General features: G+C 26.6%; 1 long non-coding RNA gene across 1 annotated transcript in view; it reads left to right on the top strand.

Moving 5' to 3' along the window:
• The window catches only part of LOC122512045, a 176,895-nt gene that overhangs the window by 79,389 nt on the left and 78,963 nt on the right, over positions 1–18,543 (top strand). The window contains exon 5 of the long non-coding RNA XR_006302591.1: positions 4,702–4,815. This is a non-coding gene — a long non-coding RNA (uncharacterized LOC122512045). The remainder of the gene's footprint in view (positions 1–4,701; positions 4,816–18,543) is intronic.

The raw sequence follows: 18,543 nt of genomic DNA, 5'->3' as shown, positions 1-18,543 counted from the left end.
TTCCGCATACGAATGAGGGGCCGTCGATCTATAGGACATTCACCGTCCGCGCACAACCAATATAGTATGGCTTTTGCACTCGCCATTAAGAAAATGTTATGCAAAAAAAATAAAAACAAAAAAAAAAGAATAAACTTCATTTTTGCATCTAAAATCAACTGTCGAATATTCATTCAAGTGAATTGCATTGTTCTACAAAGGCATGCTTAATTGCAGTTGAGAAAATTAATTTTCATTTGTCAAAGAACTTTCGGCTTGTGAATTTCATTTTATTTAGTAATGCGTCCTTATATTCAGTATCCATATGACTTTTTTAATTTTTTCGTTTCTCGATATTTTTTATTTTCTTCTCCTTCGTTTTGTGTTGATTTTTTTTTTGAAAAAAGAAATAAGCGAAAAAGAAAAATTTTGATTAAAATTTACTTAAATTTTTACTTAGATTTTACTTTAATTTTGTATAATGTGAATAAAATTGGTTTATAAATAAGTTAATTTTAAATAGCGTTTGTGGTAGCATTAAAAGAAGTGGTATTTTTATTAATAAAATATAGCAATTTCAGTATTATGGATCATTATAAAGTATAATCTTGAGGGAATTACAACACCTTGTAATAGAGCTAAAGTATACAGTTTAATAATTAGGTGTTTTGAATAACTACATACTCTGACATGATTACAGGTTTGCGGTAATTGTTTGCAAATAATTTATAGTTTATAGAAATTTGCCTTAGAAGTTGATATTATTTTTAGCAAGGAAGAAAGACATTTACTTTTTTGATTGGCAACAATTAAAAATTTAATTTTCCAAACTACAAAAAATTTATTAGATGCAAATAAACGATTACTTGTCCATCAAATTTAAATACTTTTTTTAAATTTGTGACATTAAAATCTACTTTTTCATATTTTTGAGAATTTGCCACCAGTTTAAATTCGATAATAGTTGGAATAAAAAAATTATTCTCAAAAATTTAAGTAAAATTCTTAGATTTTATACAAAAAAATATTTATTTGTCAATAAACAAGTAATTGTTTACCTGAATCAAATAAATTGTTTTTTTCAATCTAGGCAATAATTTTACTTTAGTCGCGTAAACTTATTTTCTAATACTGATTTTTACACGAAATTATTTATAACTGAATTTAAAAATATTTAAATATGATGATGAACACTTTTTGATGTTTATTTTATCATCGAAATAAATAACAAATAGTGTGTTTGGAAATAAAATTTATGCCATTATGCCGGCTGATGATAGCATAAACAATTATTGGAGGCGTCATATAAATATTTCATAGAGACATTGATGTAAGATAAAAGGCAATAAGATCAAGGGTTTAATAAATATAAAATTGAAATTAAAACAGCCTATAGTCATAATCGATAAAGGATGTGAGGAAAAAAGAAAGCAAAAAAATAAATAAAAAAAAAATTATCGCAAAAATGGTAGCAGAAATCTTCAAAGCATCGAATGTATATAAGTCGCGACAGTGAATCTCTGATCCTTGATGCCTGAAGGTTGGTAATCCGTGGCGTCGCACTTGGAACACAAATCTGATTGGCTCATGAATATTAAGTTCGGACCGCATAATTATTATCAGCGTTATAAATCGGGCGACTTGCTTCGCTTACCTTCCACGATATACACTCGGTCCTGCGTTATTATCTCACACACAAGCATATGCAAAATTGTTGGTATATATTTATGTTGGTGAAACGCACGAACACGATTACAATCAAGTGTTAATTACTAATCTGGTGACTACTAATTATAATTAACGCCTTTCGAGTCAGGATGAGGGTGCATTGTCTCAGAGACTTTTGGATCTGTCCCAAGTAATTGATTTATTGATTGTACGAGTATAAAAAGCCGTCACAACAAGTTGTTGGGTTTTTTTATTTTAGTCTCTTTGATATAATAAACCATATCTCAGGGTTGTTGTGAGTCAGGGAAAAGTCGAGAATTTCAGGATTTCTTTTTTAGTTTCGAAGAAAAAAGGTGGGGAATAGCAGGGGGAAATTAGGGAATTTTGTCAAAAGTACACAAAGAAAAAAATATATTTGGCTCGGAGACAACTATTTTTTTTTTAAATAAATTTTATTTAGCTCGAATAAAATTAACTATAATAATTTGAATGTTCTTTCATTCATTCACTACTTCTGTCCCTCACACTCTGAAGTTTTCTTTTGTTTATACTTTTGTTTTTTGTTATATCTTTAGATACTCTGTATATGATATTATTATGTTATAATTAATTCAAAATTGTAATGACAAACAGAAATCATGCGAATTTTTTTACTTCTTTTCATTAAAAGACTAAAATTTTCTTAAATATTATGTTTTGTCAAAAATTGAAATTATGCAGATTTTTGTTCTTTACTTCTAAACAAAATTAGAAAATTGTTAAACAACTGTGATTAAGAAATAGAAAATTTATTTATTTTGCATTATTTTTCTTTATGAATCACAATTTTTTAAAGAAAATTATTATTTTCTTTTTGGAAAAAGAAGAAAAATATTTGCACAATTTCTATTTTTAATCTTATTTTTGGAACAGGATTTTCCACAGGATTTAAGACATTCAAAAATTTCAAGTTCAAACCTTTTTTAAATTCAACAAGTTATAAAAGTATTTGTTATAAAACATGAAGAAATCGATTGCTCCGAGTCAAAGACTTGGAGTGATCGATTTCTTCATATTTTCTAATAATTAAAGATGACCGAGAGATAAAATCATTATTTTATATTATTATGAGAATATTGTTACTTTAACTTCATCAAAATTATTTTCGGCATTTTAAATAAATTATTATTTTCTAGAATTTTGAATTATTTTTTGTGAAAATAATTGAATTCCTTAAAAAATTGTATTATTTATGAAAATAATTAAATTCCTGTGAAATTTGTATTTATGAAAATAATTAAATGTTTGCATACAATTTTATTCAAATTTTGTTTAAATAATTGAATTCTTTTTGGGAAATTTTATTAAAATAGTAGATATTGAAAGTCATTGAAATTAGAAAATTTTTTGAAAATAATTGAAATTTGGACAAGGATTTTTTTGACATTTATGAAAATAGATAAACTTTGGAGAAGAATTTTGTTATTTATAAAGATAACTGGGATTTTTACGAGAATTTTTTTTTAAATTTTGAACATAGTTGAATTTTATAAGAAGAATTTTATTTTCAATTAAATATATATTAGAAATAACTTGAAATAATATAAAAAAATTCAATTCAACTTTTTCAAAAATGTTAATGTCTAAATTCAATTATTTCTAAAAATTCACGCTATATTGATTTTAATATTCAATTATTATCTAAAATTTTAACTGAAATTAATTTTTAAATCAATTTTTATTAGAAAATTCTACTAGAATTCAATTATTTAAATACAAAAATAAATAATTTATTGAGTAATTGAATGTTTTTTAAAATTGAATTCTCATAAAGAATTTTATCAACAAATATTTAAATAATTAAATTATTTTGAAAATTTTTATTAAAATTTGTAAGAATAATTAAATTTTTGGAGGAACTCGAATAAAATTCAATTAAAAATAATGAAATTCTGCGATGAGTTTTATTATTTCTAAAAATAATTTAATTCTTAATTAGAATTTTATTATTTTTTAACAATATTTATTTTTTGCAAAAAATATTATTACTCTTGAAAATTAATTCCACAGAATTCTTAGTTAAAAATATAAAAAATTCAAATTTCCAAAGATTTTAATCTGAAACCTTTTCAAAATTCAATTATTTCTAAAAATTTACTCTCTAATGCTTTTAAAATTCAGTTATAATCTAAAATTTTAACTGAAATTCATTTTGAAATCAATGTTTATGAGAAAATTCTACTATAATTCAATTATTTAAATACAAAAATAACAATTTATTGGATAATTTCATGTTTTTGAAATTGAATTTTAATAAAGAATTTTATCTATAAATTTTTAAATAACTAAATTCTTTTGAAGAATTTTAATAAAATTTTTAATAATGTTTTCCAAGCATTCGATTATAATTGTTTTAAAAATAATTTAAATTCCGCAATAAATTTTTTTTTTTATGAAAATAATTAAATTACTAAAAAGAATTTTATTATTTACGAAAATAATTGAATCCCCGTAAAAATTTTAATATTTTATTTATTTATATAAATAATTATTTATGGCATTATTTATGAAAATAATTGAATGATTGCAAAGAAATTTATAAAAAAATTTGTAAATAATAAAATGACTGTGAAATTTCTATTATTATTTGAAAATAATTAAAACTTTGTGTAGAATTTTATAAATTTTTTTTTTAATAATTGAATTCTTTTGGAAAATTGTATGAAAATTGTAAATATTGAAATACATTAAATTTAGGAAAATTTTTGAAAATGATTGAATTTCGGAGAAGAATTTAATTATTTCTAAAAATAATTGAAATTTTGATGAGAATTTTGAAAAATTTTTGAACGTAATTGAATTTTTACGAAGAATATTGTATTACTTTTAAAAATAATTGAATTTCTGCAATTATTTGTATTTTCTCTAAAATTCTCCAAATTATATCGTACAATCTATGAACTTTTCGTTATTTTTTAATCAAATTACAGACTTTACGGAATACCCCCTTAACTAAAAATATAATTTTCTACAATCTTATCATTTCATGTGTTTTTTTTCTTTTTTTTTTTACAGAAATTCATAAAAACCGCCAAGTGATAATTCTTCATAAATTCGCTGCCAATGGTGCTGTCTTCTTCGAAGTTTGTCCCCCTCTCCACCGTCAAGAGTAGTTGACATCGCAAAACGGTGAGTTAAAAAAAAAAAAATCATACTTGGCATTGAAATATAGTTTATATATATATATTATACAGTTTTATTCCCCTTGCGAAAATTGAAAAAAATAGAAATAAAAACGGACTTTAGCCTATATATGAAAAAGAATAAGAAGAAAAAAAAAAGTAACAAGGAAATAGGGAGTCAATATCAAACTTGGTAGAAGTAGACAGAAACAGGAAATCCCAAAGCGGAAGCGGTGACATCGCGCGTCGATGCTAGTTTTGGTCGATCTGCACTCCGACAAAATGGCCGGAAGCGCGCTGAGCGTGCTTGTAAGTTTTGGCTAATAGAAAAAAATGTCCCAACCTCCCTTGTTGCATTTGCGGCCATTGTTTTTTATTCCAATACATTTTAGCCGGATTCGCTGGCTTTCGACACTATAGCGACACTATGGGTGTAACATCTCTCTCTCTCTCTTTCTCCTTCTCTCTCTCTCTTTCTCTTTTTCTCCTACTCTCTGTCTCTTTCTCCCTTTTCGCTCTCCTCTCTCCTCTCTCTCTTTCTCCTTCTCTCTATTTTTTCTCTCTCAATTTTTTTTCTCTCTGTATTTTTCTCTCCTCTCTCTTTTTCTCTCTCTGTATTTTTCTCTCCTCTCTCTCTTTCACTCTCTGTTTTTTCTCTCCTCTCTCTTTCTCTCTCTAAATTTTTCTCTCCTCTCTATTTTTCTCTTTATTTTTTTCACTCCTCTCTCTTTTTCTCTCTCTGTATTTTTTCCTCTCCTCTTTCTTTCTCTCTCTCTCTCTCTCTCGATAAATGTAGAGAGGTGGCGCAACTCTCTCGCTCCGACGTGGATTTACATGCCTTTACTGACCCCCCTTTTTTCCCACTCTCTCCTCTCTTCGTTTACCCCCTTTCCCCAGTTTTCAGCCCCTTCAGTATGGACGAATATTTTCCCCGCGTCAACCCTCTTTTTTTTTTTTTTTTATTTTTCACCAGCAGCAACTGTCTGTCATTAGGTGCATAGTACGCGAAGTACCGATGGTGGAGGCGGAATGATGCTGTAGATGGAAATGTGTATGGGGCAAAAAGGGGGGAGGGGAGGAAGGGAGGTTTGCATGGACCCCGCTATTTGGCATCGAGGAGGGGGGGGGGAGGTGTAACGCTAGAAAACGCATTTAACAAGGACAGATAGTGATTTAATTTTAAAAAATTGACGAAACGGCTCGACGTCGGACATCGTATGCTCCGTCGGGCATTGATTAACTTTCGACAATGTCAAATCGCGGGACGAACCAGCAACTCCACGGCCTTTTTCACTCATTTGTCTCCGTTTTCGGAGCAGCCCACACACTGTCCTGCGGGAGATCCGGAAGCGGTCGTATGGCTAACGAGGACAAATCACTGAGAATTACCCGAGAATCGATAGACAGACAGAAGTCGTTCCGGGTACAAAATTGGGACATGTAGAGCATTTTTTTTTTTTATTTTTTTTATTTTTTTACAGTTTAGCTCGGGCCATGAAAATAAAAGAGGAGAATAATTATGTAACGCTTCAAAATAAATGAAAAGTGCTTTTAACTTTGACACTTTGTCATTTAAGAAGTTTGTCCCTATTCGTAATTTGAAATAATTGCTTACGAAAACAGAATTTATTTGAATTTTTGTTTTAATTTGAAAGAATTTAACAAAATGGTTTGTAAGGATTAATGGAGAATTTATTGGTTGTAATTCTTAAAATTGTTTATTAGATAGATACACGGAGAGACCCACATTCGTAAAAATTACTAAAAATGGTTGCAATGACCGGAAATAAGGGGACTTTTAGCATAATGTGCTACAGAATTAGATAAATTTACAAAAGAAATAGATAAATTTGCTACATTGAAATAGCAAGTTTTAATATTTTGTATAAGAGTTGTAAATGTAGCAAAAATTGATTATAGTTTTCTCTAATTTAATTAGACAAAATCTGACAAATGAAAACATTTTCCACTAAAACCTACGATCCACTGTAGTAATTTTTGGTGAGCAAGTGTGGCTAGCGAGTGCAGTCATATGGCGCCTGCATTTCTATTGGTTGCTAACTTCGTCAATCTCCGTAAATGAGCCGATGCCATCCGATCATTGACAGTGACTATGTTTCGCGTATGTAAAATAAATTTGGATATTATCTACAATAATTAAATATAAAGTGAAACGTAGGTCGTTCGGTATCTCAGAAATTGACCATTATAAATTAATAAACTTTGCATTTATTCCTGTCCCAAGAACTATGTCTTATAATAAGTTGTTAAAAGTAAACTGCTTTCTCGTAAGTGCTGTAAATTTTCATCATTCAATATATAAGGAAACAAAGATGTATACTTTCAGTGAAATTCGTTGTCGTGCGTGCAGTTGTGTATTAGTGTATTAATTAACCGCGTCTATACATATAAGTGAAATAAACATGTGTGTGTCTTCAAATATTTATCCAACAAATATATAAGTGTGTGTGTCTGTGTATGTAAAAATCCTTCCAGTTTGTCTCCATTAGTCAAGAATTGACGGGAAACCGGCGACAAAAATCCGTATTTTTTCTTTCACTCTTTCTTTCTGCATTTACAAACGACTGTAGTAATTTTACGTACACAATGCTTCTGAGTTTACTACAGTTATTTGGAACTATTGGACGAAATAGTAAGAAACTTTGCTAATTTGGTGAACATTTGTCGGGATTAGTGACTTAGTGTAGAAAATAGTAAAAAATACAAAAAGTCCCCTTATTTCCGGTGGTTGCAATGTGAAAATAGTAAATTCTAGTGTGATTTTATACAAAAATTAGTAATCTCGGTCTCTCCGTGTAATTAACTGTCTCTCTTATAGCAAATTAATAATTTACAATTCTAAATTCTTTTTTGTTCTTTCCCTTTTTAAATTCCTTTTAATTTTTAATAATGTTTTTTTTTCTTATTCGTTTTTATTCTAAGTTACGTAACAATAATATAAATGGAAAAATATAATATATAATATTATTCGTTCTTCTTTTTTATAGACCTTTTTAAAATAAATTTTTAGTTTAGTTACTAAAAACTTAAATTAAATAATATAATATAATAAAGAAATAAATTTTGAATAATTGGAAAAAAGTATTAAAAAATAAGAATGTAATATTCTTTTCGTTAAAAAAAATTTTGTTTAGAGTCACAGTGGAATCGAAGAAAGTAATTTGAAGAAAAACAGAAAAAAGGAATTAAAATTAAATTTGCATTTGTTATAAACAAATTTTTAATAAAGTGAAATCAATTGTTATAAATAATTTTATTAACAGACGAAAGTTCTATTCTCGACAGGTGTGTATTTTATTTATTTATTCACTTTGTTTAAACAATTTGAATTGTTATCACTCTTTTTTATTATTAATCTTTTTTAATGCGAAAGTAAAAATGAAAATTCGTTAAAAATTTCCCCAATTAATTTAAAATATTTAAAATTTAGAGAAAAATGCATTTTTTCGCGAATTTATTAGTCAAATTTGTTTAAACAATTTATTTAGTGAGCTTATTTATCCTAATAAAATTTAGTTAAATTTAAAAAATTTTACTGATTAAGCAGTGACATAAACTTAAATTTGACATTAACTTTTGTAAAAAAAATTTCTTGTAGTTTAAACTTTTTCGATTTGTTTGTGTAGTTGTAATTTTTAAAAAATTTTGTAATTTATTCCTCAAAAAAATACAATAGAATTTTACTAGAACAATTCAATAAAATTTCTTCATGAATTCAAATAAATGTTAAAATAAAGAAATATTAAAAATAAATAATAATAATTAGTAGGTAATTAATTTATTGTGTGGCATTGACAGTTTTGAATAATATTATTCAAAAATTTCTAAAAAAAATAATTGAAGTTTAGAAGACGTGCAGTTTAAATTTTCATAAAAAGAATTTTCAAATGGTTTTACATTGAAAGTATTTCGAAATTTTAAGAAAATAAAGAACAATAAGTAGGTATTTAAATATTTATTTTAGAAAAATGATTGAAATTTAAAAGATTTAATTTCGAAATTCTGACAAAAATTAGGTTTTTGAGAAATCGTAATTAAAATTTCGAAAATATTTTGATTCCTGAAATTAATTTTTAAAAAAATCGATACAATTGGAAATTTTGTAAAATTTTAATGAAATGTATATTTTAAAGAATTTTATTTTTTCATCTTTGAAAATTATCTAAAATATTATAGTATTTTTGAAAATACATTATTTTATGAATTTACAAAAATTATTATTCTTTTTTAATATTTCAATTCTCGTAGTTAAATTCTGATAGGAATTGATTTTTAAAAAAATGTCAGTAAAAATTTTAGAAACTATAATTGAATATTTAAATCGTTATAACGGAAATTTTAGGAATTAATTAAATTTTAAAGATTTTCAAATTAAATTTTTTTGAAAATTTAAGGGAAGCAAAAGTATCAAAATATTCAAATTTTTATTTAAAAAATTATTAATTACATTGATTTTCTTTAAAAATTCTTTAAAAAATAATTTGAATAATTTTATCGAAAAATTCTAAAAAAATAATTGAATTTTGTAAGAATTACAGTCGGTAATTTTTAAAAATAATTGAATTTCAAAAAGTTTTTCATTGAAATTATTTTTAAATTTAATTCCTGTGAAAGATAGAAAAGTTTTTTATTTTTTGTTTAACAAAAAGTATTGAAGTTTTGAATAATTTAATTTAGTACTGTCGAAAAAATTTTTTTCTTGAATAAATGTAATTAAAATTTTTTAAAATTGTTTTTTTTTTACAATTGTATTTGAGAAAAAAATGTTAAATTGAAACGTTTGTAAATTTTTTCAAATATTTCTATAAAATAAAATTTTATATTTCAATGGATTTTATTTGTTTCATGTTAAAAATTATTTTGAAATATATTAGTATTTTTAAAGAATTCTAATTGAAAAATTTGGAAAAGAATTGATTTTTAAAAAAATTTTAGTAAATTTAATAAATCAATTATGGTGGAGATTTAAATTTGTTTCCTTTCAGTTATAAAATGAATTAACTATCATAATATTCGTATTCATTCTTTCACTTTTTCTGTCCCTCACACTCAGAAGTTTTTTTTTGTATACTTTTGTTTTTTGTTAACATTGGATAGATTGTTTATTATATTATTATGTTACAATTATTTTTATTTTATAATGAATTCAAAATTGTAATGACAAATAGAAATCGTCAGAATTTTTTTCACTACACCCGGAGAAAAATTCTATATGAACCAAATATAATTTATTCGAATCAAATAAAAGTATAATTCTACTTAATAAATTTTCACACTCTCCCAGTTTTGAAGAAGAAACGAGAGAGAGAAAAATTTTCTGTTCGAAATAAATTTCGAACATTCAACTATACACGTAATATTATCCATCTTTATCTGTGAAACGAAAGAAGAGACAGTGTGAAATGCGTCTGGAGAGTTAACACGCGTTAATTCATTCTAGTTATTCCATTTTATTAACAATTAGGTACACGCGTTCGTGCGCCAACGTGAAATCTCATTATGGCGAAAACCCCATTGCGAGGGAGTAAATTGTATTTTATAACGAGTTTCTTCTTCTTCGCTTGTCTTTTTTTTCCCCCGACGTTCTTTTGTTTTGTTTCTTTTCTATGTGTTTTTTTTCATTTTGTTTTTGTGTTTCTCTTCTTCTATTTTTTTTTCGTCGAGCTTTTCCTCGCACGTCGGGTCGAGCAACAAGAACAGCAGCAAACATTAATGCGAGTCGTAATAAATTAAAACTTTACGTGTTCATGGAATAATTCAGTTATGTAACCTACAGTCTGACTTGTGTGTTCGTATATATGTTTTCGAGTATCATATACATACTCTTCATCATCAAGTCTCGTGTGGAGCTTTTACAGAAATTTGCCGCTTTTCGACTTTTGTTTCTCCAAAAAACCCCATCTCTTTCAGAACTTCCGTTTACGCTCTTTTCATATATTTTACTCACAAATTCTCTGCCCCCGTTGTTCTTAATCAACTTATATATTGGAATACAAGCGTCTCGACATTTTTTTACTTCTAGACTTTTATTGCAATTGTTAAAAATATTTTGTCCCATTAATCTTTTCAAATATTCTTTAAGAAATTTCATTTATTTTGCTCCGAAAAAACGAATAAAGTAACTTTTATTATATTTGTAGTAAAAGCTAAACTGACCGTATGGATTCTAGTAAACATTCTGTAGAATTTCACTAGAATAATTCTATGGAATTTTTACATGAATTCTGATAAACATTTTTTAGAAAAAAAGAGGTAAATAATGAAAAAAACAATAAATTATATTTGTAAATAAATAAAATTACTATTAATTAAAAATTATTAATTAATATAAATACTAACAACAATTCTCAACAAGTCAGATTTATTGAGAGTTGAGAATAAAATTAAAACTTAAAAAAAAATTGCTAGTACGTACTGTAAATTTTTGTTAAGAGAATTTACTTTCGATTTTGTATTCATAAGTAGTTTCAATAGATTGGCTTTTGAAAATTAAAATAAGTTATTAAGTTCGGGCAAAAATTGGCGGTTGGTGGTACTTGTGCATAATAAGGGGAAGGAAAGGAAGAGTGGGGTGGGGGGAAGAAAGACGAGTGGGTGTTATAGTATGTGGAATGAGGTGAAGGGAGACACCACACAGCCGCGATACCCAGGGTCCGAGGATGATTAAACCCCCCCGAGACGGTAATTTTTCATGTCCGATCATAAATTACCGCGCTGCTGCTGCACTGCCTCCGCATATGCGAGGCTGCTGTGCGTTCGAGTTATAGGAGAAAAATTTTCAACTCGGTATTATAATTAGCTATGTTAATTATACATTAATTTATTATACCGTGACCAGCGCGACGTTTTAATTATAATCCAGAGGCAGGAGCAGCTGAAAAGTAGTTTGGGTTGTAGTTTTTCCCCACTCTACTTGCTCGCCCCGTGTTATAATACTTTTCCATCCTTCTTCAACAGTTACTGCCACTACACTTTTCCTTTCCCTGCGCACAGTCACCTTTCTCTCTTACCTTGCGAGCTAAAATAATTTCATTTCAAAAGTAAGAAGGAGTTAGTTAATTAGGTGTCCATCTTAAAGTCCCCACGAAACTCATCAAGGGCTTAGCTCATAAATCGAGATCGTTTTTATAATTAAAATATGAGATATAGAAGTGTATAGTGAAAATGCTGCTGGGGCGAGGAAAATTTTTTTTTACTTGAAAAATGTTGATGCGATAGTGAAAAATAATTTTTATGAGTTTTAATAAGAGTTCTAGCTTCTAGATGTCGATTATGTAATTTCATTTTGACTTTCATTTCGACTTTTATTTTCATTTTTACTTTCACTTCTACTTTCACTTTGATAGATTATTACTTTTATTTTCACTTTAACTTCGAAAGAATTTCATTTTCATTTTTATTTGACAAAATTTTTATTTCACTTTCGTCTTCATTTTTACTTTGACATATATTTTCATTTCGATTACATTCACAGTGACAAATCTTCACTCTCAATTTTATTTTTATCTTCAAAAAGACAATGAATCTAAAGAAAATACATCAAGGTGAAGAAGAAAGTTTCTTAAAGTGTAAATGAAAATAAAAGTTACCGTACAAATAAAATTCTATCGGAACGAAAATGAAAGTAAAAATCTGTCAAAGTGAAAATGAAAATAAGAAAGAAAGTGAAAATCGAAATGAAAATAATAAAATTTATTAAAGAATTTCATTCAAAACTTTTAATCAAATCTAATATTCAAAGTATTTAAATTTAATAATTTAAAATAATTAAATTTTATAAAGAGTCACATTCTTGTAAATAAACATCTAATGAACAATAGGCAACAACAAAATCAATTATTTATTAACAAGTGAATTTTTTAAAGTTCTTAGCTTCGCAAAACTAAAAAATTCGATTGCTAATAAACAATTGATTTTGTTCTTGCCTATTATTCATTAAATACTTACAGTAGGATCTACCAATAGTGCAGTCGTCAGGAATATTGTGCACTGTTCGAAACCAGCAAAAAGAAAAACATTCTGGTCCGTGTCAAGAAAATTGAAGGTCCCCACTACAAAATACCGGGAACCACTAAATAATACTAAATAATGAAATGAGCGACGGCAATGTATTTAAAATCATAGATTCTTTTTACCATTGCCCCTCCAAACCCCTTGCCTACTCAACTCACTAATGGCTGCACTGTTCAGAACTGCACTATTAAAAGATCCTACTGTCTTAGCAGAATTTCCTTTAGTAACATTATTTTGGCAAAATTACTAGTCAAAATACTCCATCCGCCAATTAGCAGACAATCGAATTTTTGAGTTTTTGGAAGTTAAGAGCTTTAAAAATTTAAATTGTTAATAAACAATTGATTTTGTTGTTGCCTATTGTTCATTAGATGTTTATTTACAAGAATTTCCTTTAGTAAAATTATTTTAGCGAAATTACTAGTCAAAATACTCCATCTGCCAATTAGCAGACAATCGAATTTTTGAGTTTTAGGAACTTAAGAGCTTTAAAAATTTAAATTGTTAATAAACAATTGATTTTGTTGTTGCCTATTGTTCATAGATGTTTATTTACAAGAATTTCCTTTAGTAAAAATATTTTGTGCGAAATTACTAGTCAAAATACTCCATCCGCCAATTAGCAGACAATCGAATTTTTGAGTTTTAGGAAGATAGGAGCTTTAAAAATTTAAATTGTTAATAAACAATTGATTTTGTTGTTGCCTATTGTTTACTAGTTGTTTATTAACAAGAATTTCTTTAGTAAAATATTTTGTGCGAAATTACTAGTCAAAATACTCCATCCGCCAATTAGCAGACAATCGAATTTTTGAGTTTTAGGAAGTTAAGAGCTTTAAAAATTTAAATTGTTAATAAACAATTGATTTTGTTGTTGCCTATTGTTATTAAATGTTTATTTACAAGAATTTATTTTTCTTAAAATATTTTGTGCGAAATTACTAGTCAAAATACTCCATCCGCCAATTAGCAGACAATCGAATTTTTGAGTTTTAGGAAGTTAGGAGCTTTAAAAATTTAAATTGTTAATAAACAATTGATTTTGTTGTTGCCTATTGTTCATTAAATGTTTATTTACAAGAATTTATTTTTCTTAAAATATTTTGTGCGAAATTACTAGTCAAAATACTCCATCCGCCAATTAGCAGACAATCGAATTTTTGAGTTTTAGGAAGTAAGGAGCTTTAAAAATTTAAATTGTTAATAACCAATTGATTTTGTTGTTGCCTATTGTTCATTAAATGTTTATTTACAAGAATTTATTTTTCTTAAAATATTTTGTGCGAAATTACTAGTCAAAATACTCCATCCGCCAATTAGCAGACAATCGAATTTTTGAGTTTTAGGAAGTTAGGAGCTTTAAAAATTTAAATTGTTAATAAACAATTGATTTTGTTGTTGCCTATTGTTCATTAGATGCTTGTTTACAAGAATTTCCTTTAGTAAAATTATTTTGGCGAAATTACTAGTCAAAATACTCCATCCGCCAATTAGCAGACAATCGAATTTTTGAGTTTTTGGAAGTAAGGAGCTTTAAAAATTTAAATTGTTAATAACCAATTGATTTTGTTGTTGCCTATTGTTCATTAGATGTTTATTTACAAGAATTTCCTTTAGTAAAAATATTTTGTGCGAAATTACTAGTCAAAATACTCCATCCGCCAATTAGCAGACAATCGAATTTTTGAGTTTTAGGAAGTTAAGAGCTTTAAAAATTTAAATTGTTAATAAACAATTGATTTTGTTGTTGCCTATTGTTCATTAGATGTTTATTTACAAGAATTTCCTTTAGTAAAAATATTTTGTGCGAAATTACTAGTCAAAATACTCCATCCGCCAATTAGCAGACAATCGAATTTTTGAGTTTTAGGAAGTTAAGAGCTTTAAAAATTTAAATTGTTAATAAACAATTGATTTTGTTGTTGCCTATTGTTCATTAGATGTTTATTTACAAGAATTTATTTTTCTTAAAATATTTTGGCAAAATTACTAGTCAAAATACTCCATCCGCCAATTAGCAGACAATCGAATTTTTGAGTTTTAGGAAGTTAAGAGCTTTAAAAATTTAAATTGTTAATAAACAATTGATTTTGTTGTTGCCTATTGTTTATTAGATGTTTATTTACAAGAATTTCCTTTAGTAAAATTATTTTGGCGAAATTACTAGTCAAAATACTCCATCCGCCAATTAGCAGACAATCGAATTTTTGAGTTTTAGGAAGTTAAGAGCTTTAAAAATTTAAATTGTTAATAAACAATTGATTTTGTTGTTGCCTATTGTTTATTAGATGTTTATTTACAAGAATTTCCTTTACTAAAATTATTTTGGCAAAATTACTAGTCAAAATACTCCATCCGCCAATTAGCAGACAATCGAATTTTTGAGTTTTAGGAAGTTAAGAGCTTTAAAAATTTAAATTGTTAATAAAATATTGCTTTTGTTGTTGCTTATTGTTTATTAGATGTTTATTTACAAAAATTTCTTTTACTAAAAATATTTTGTGCGAAATTACTAGTCAAAATACTCCATCCGCCAATTAGCAGACAATCGAATTTTTGAGTTTTAGGAACTTAAGAGCTTTAAAAATTTAAATTGTTAATAAACAATTTATTTTGTTGTTGCCTATTGTTCATTAGATGCTTGTTTACAAGAATTTCCTTTAGGAAAATTATTTTGGCGAAATTACTAGTCAAAATACTCCATCCGCCAATTAGCAGACAATCGAATTTTTGAGTTTTTGGAAGTTAAGAGCTTTAAAAATTTAAATTGTTAATAAACAATTGATTTTGTTGTTGCCTATTGTTCATTAGATGTTTATTTACAAGAATTTCCTTTAGTAAAAATATTTTGTGCGAAATTACTAGTCAAAATACTCCATCCGCCAATTAGCAGACAATCGAATTTTTGAGTTTTAGGAAGTTAAGAGCTTTAAAAATTTAAATTGTTAATAAACAATTGATTTTGTTGTTGCCTATTGTTCATTAGATGCTTGTTTACAAGAATTTCTTTTAGTAAAAATATTTTGTGCAAAATTACTAGTCAAAATACTCCATCCGCCAATTAGCAGACAATCGAATTTTTGAGTTTTAGGAAGTTAAGAGCTTTAAAAATTTAAATTGTTAATAAACAATTGATTTTGTTGTTGCCTATTGTTTACTAGTTGTTTATTTACAAGAATTTCCTTTAGTAAAAATATTTTGTGCGAAATTACTAGTCAAAATACTCCATCCGCCAATTAGCAGACAATCGAATTTTTGAGTTTTAGGAAGTTAAGAGCTTTAAAAATTTAAATTGTTAATAAACAATTGATTTTGTTGTTGCCTATTGTTCATTAGATGTTTATTTACAAGCATTTATTTTACTAAAAATATTTTGGCAAAATTACTAGTCAAAATACTCCATCCGCCAATTAGCAGACAATCGAATTTTTGAGTTTTAGGAACTTAAGAGCTTTAAAAATTTAAATTGTTAATAAAATATTGCTTTTGTTGTTGCCTATTGTTCATTAGATGCTTGTTTACAAGAATTTCCTTTAGTAAAATTATTTTGGCGAAATTACTAGTCAAAATACTCCATCCGCCAATTAGCAGACAATCGAATTTTTGAGTTTTTGGAAGTTAAGAGCTTTAAAAATTCAAATTGGTAATAAACAATTGATTTTGTTGTTGCCTATTGTTTATTAGATGTTTATTTACAAGAATTTCCTTTAGTAAAATTATTTTGGCGAAATTACTAGTCAAAATACTCCATCCGCCAATTAGCAGACAATCGAATTTTTGAGTTTTAGGAAGTTAAGAGGTTTAAAAATTTAAATTGTTAATAAACAATTGATTTTGTTGTTGCCTATTGTTCATTAAATGTTTATTTACAAGAATTTATTTTTCTTAAAATATTTTGTGTGAAATTACTAGTCAAAATACTCCATCCGCCAATTAGCAGACAATCGAATTTTTGAGTTTTAGGAAGTTAAGAGCTTTAAAAATTTAAATTGTTAATAAACAATTGATTTTGTTGTTGCCTATTGTTTATTAGATGCTTATTTACAAGAATTTCCTTTAGTAAAATTATTTTGGCGAAATTACTAGTCAAAATAATTTATCCGCCAATTAGCAGACAATCGAATTTTTGAGTTTTAGGAAGTTAAGAGCTTTAAAAATTTAAATTGTTAATAAACAATTGATTTTGTTGTTGCCTATTGTTCATTAGATGTTTATTTACAAGAATTTCCTTTACTAAAATTATTTTGGCAAAATTACTAGTCAAAATACTCCATCCGCCAATTAGCAGACAATCGAATTTTTGAGTTTTAGGAAGTTAAGAGCTTTAAAAATTTAAATTGTTAATAAACAATTTATTTTGTTGTTGCCTATTGTTCATTAGATGCTTGTTTACAAGAATTTCCTTTAGGAAAATTATTTTGGCGAAATTACTAGTCAAAATACTCCATCCGCCAATTAGCAGACAATCGAATTTTTGAGTTTTTGGAAGTTAAGAGCTTTAAAAATTTAAATTGTTAATAAACAATTGATTTTGTTGTTGCCTATTGTTCATTAGATGTTTATTTACAAGAATTTCCTTTAGTAAAATTATTTTAGCGAAATTACTAGTCAAAATACTCCATCCGCCAATTAGCAGACAATCGAATTTTTGAGTTTTTGGAAGTTAAGAGCTTTAAAAATTTAAATTGTTAATAAACAATTGATTTTGTTGTTGCCTATTGTTTATTAGATGTTTATTTACAAGAATTTCCTTTACTAAAATTATTTTGGCAAAATTACTAGTCAAAATACTCCATCCGCCAATTAGCAGACAATCGAATTTTTGAGTTTTAGGAACTTAAGAGCTTTAAAAATTTAAATTGTTAATAAACAATTTATTTTGTTGTTGCCTATTGTTCATTAGATGCTTGTTTACAAGAATTTCCTTTAGGAAAATTATTTTGGCGAAATTACTAGTCAAAATACTCCATCCGCCAATTAGCAGACAATCGAATTTTTGAGTTTTTGGAAGTTAAGAGCTTTAAAAATTTAAATTGTTAATAAACAATTGATTTTGTTGTTGCCTATTGTTCATTAGATGTTTATTTACAAGAATTTCCTTTAGTAAAAATATTTTGTGCGAAATTACTAGTCAAAATACTCCATCCGCCAATTAGCAGACAATCGAATTTTTGAGTTTTAGGAAGTTAAGAGCTTTAAAAATTTAAATTGTTAATAAACAATTGATTTTGTTGTTGCCTATTGTTTATTAGATGTTTATGTACAAGAATTTTCTTTAGTAAAAATATTTTGTGCGAAATTACTAGTCAAAATACTCCATCCGCCAATTAGCAGACAATCGAATTTTTGAGTTTTAGGAACTTAAGAGCTTTAAAAATTTAAATTGTTAATAAACAATTGATTTTGTTGTTGCCTATTGTTCATTAGATGTTTATTTACAAGAATTTCCTTTAGTAAAAATATTTTGTGCGAAATTACTAGTCAAAATACTCCATCCGCCAATTAGCAGACAATCGAATTTTTGAGTTTTAGGAAGTTAAGAGCTTTAAAAATTTAAATTGTTAATAAACAATTGATTTTGTTGTTGCCTATTGTTCATTAGATGCTTGTTTACAAGAATTTCTTTTAGTAAAAATATTTTGTGCAAAATTACTAGTCAAAATACTCCATCCGCCAATTAGCAGACAATCGAATTTTTGAG

Source organism: Leptopilina heterotoma, unplaced genomic scaffold, assembly GCF_015476425.1.
Source record: "Leptopilina heterotoma isolate Lh14 unplaced genomic scaffold, ASM1547642v1 Lhet_93, whole genome shotgun sequence".
Classification (NCBI taxonomy): domain Eukaryota; kingdom Metazoa; phylum Arthropoda; class Insecta; order Hymenoptera; family Figitidae; genus Leptopilina; species Leptopilina heterotoma.
Note: the sequence above shows the minus strand (reverse complement) of the source record. Positions and strands in the feature narration are given on the sequence as shown.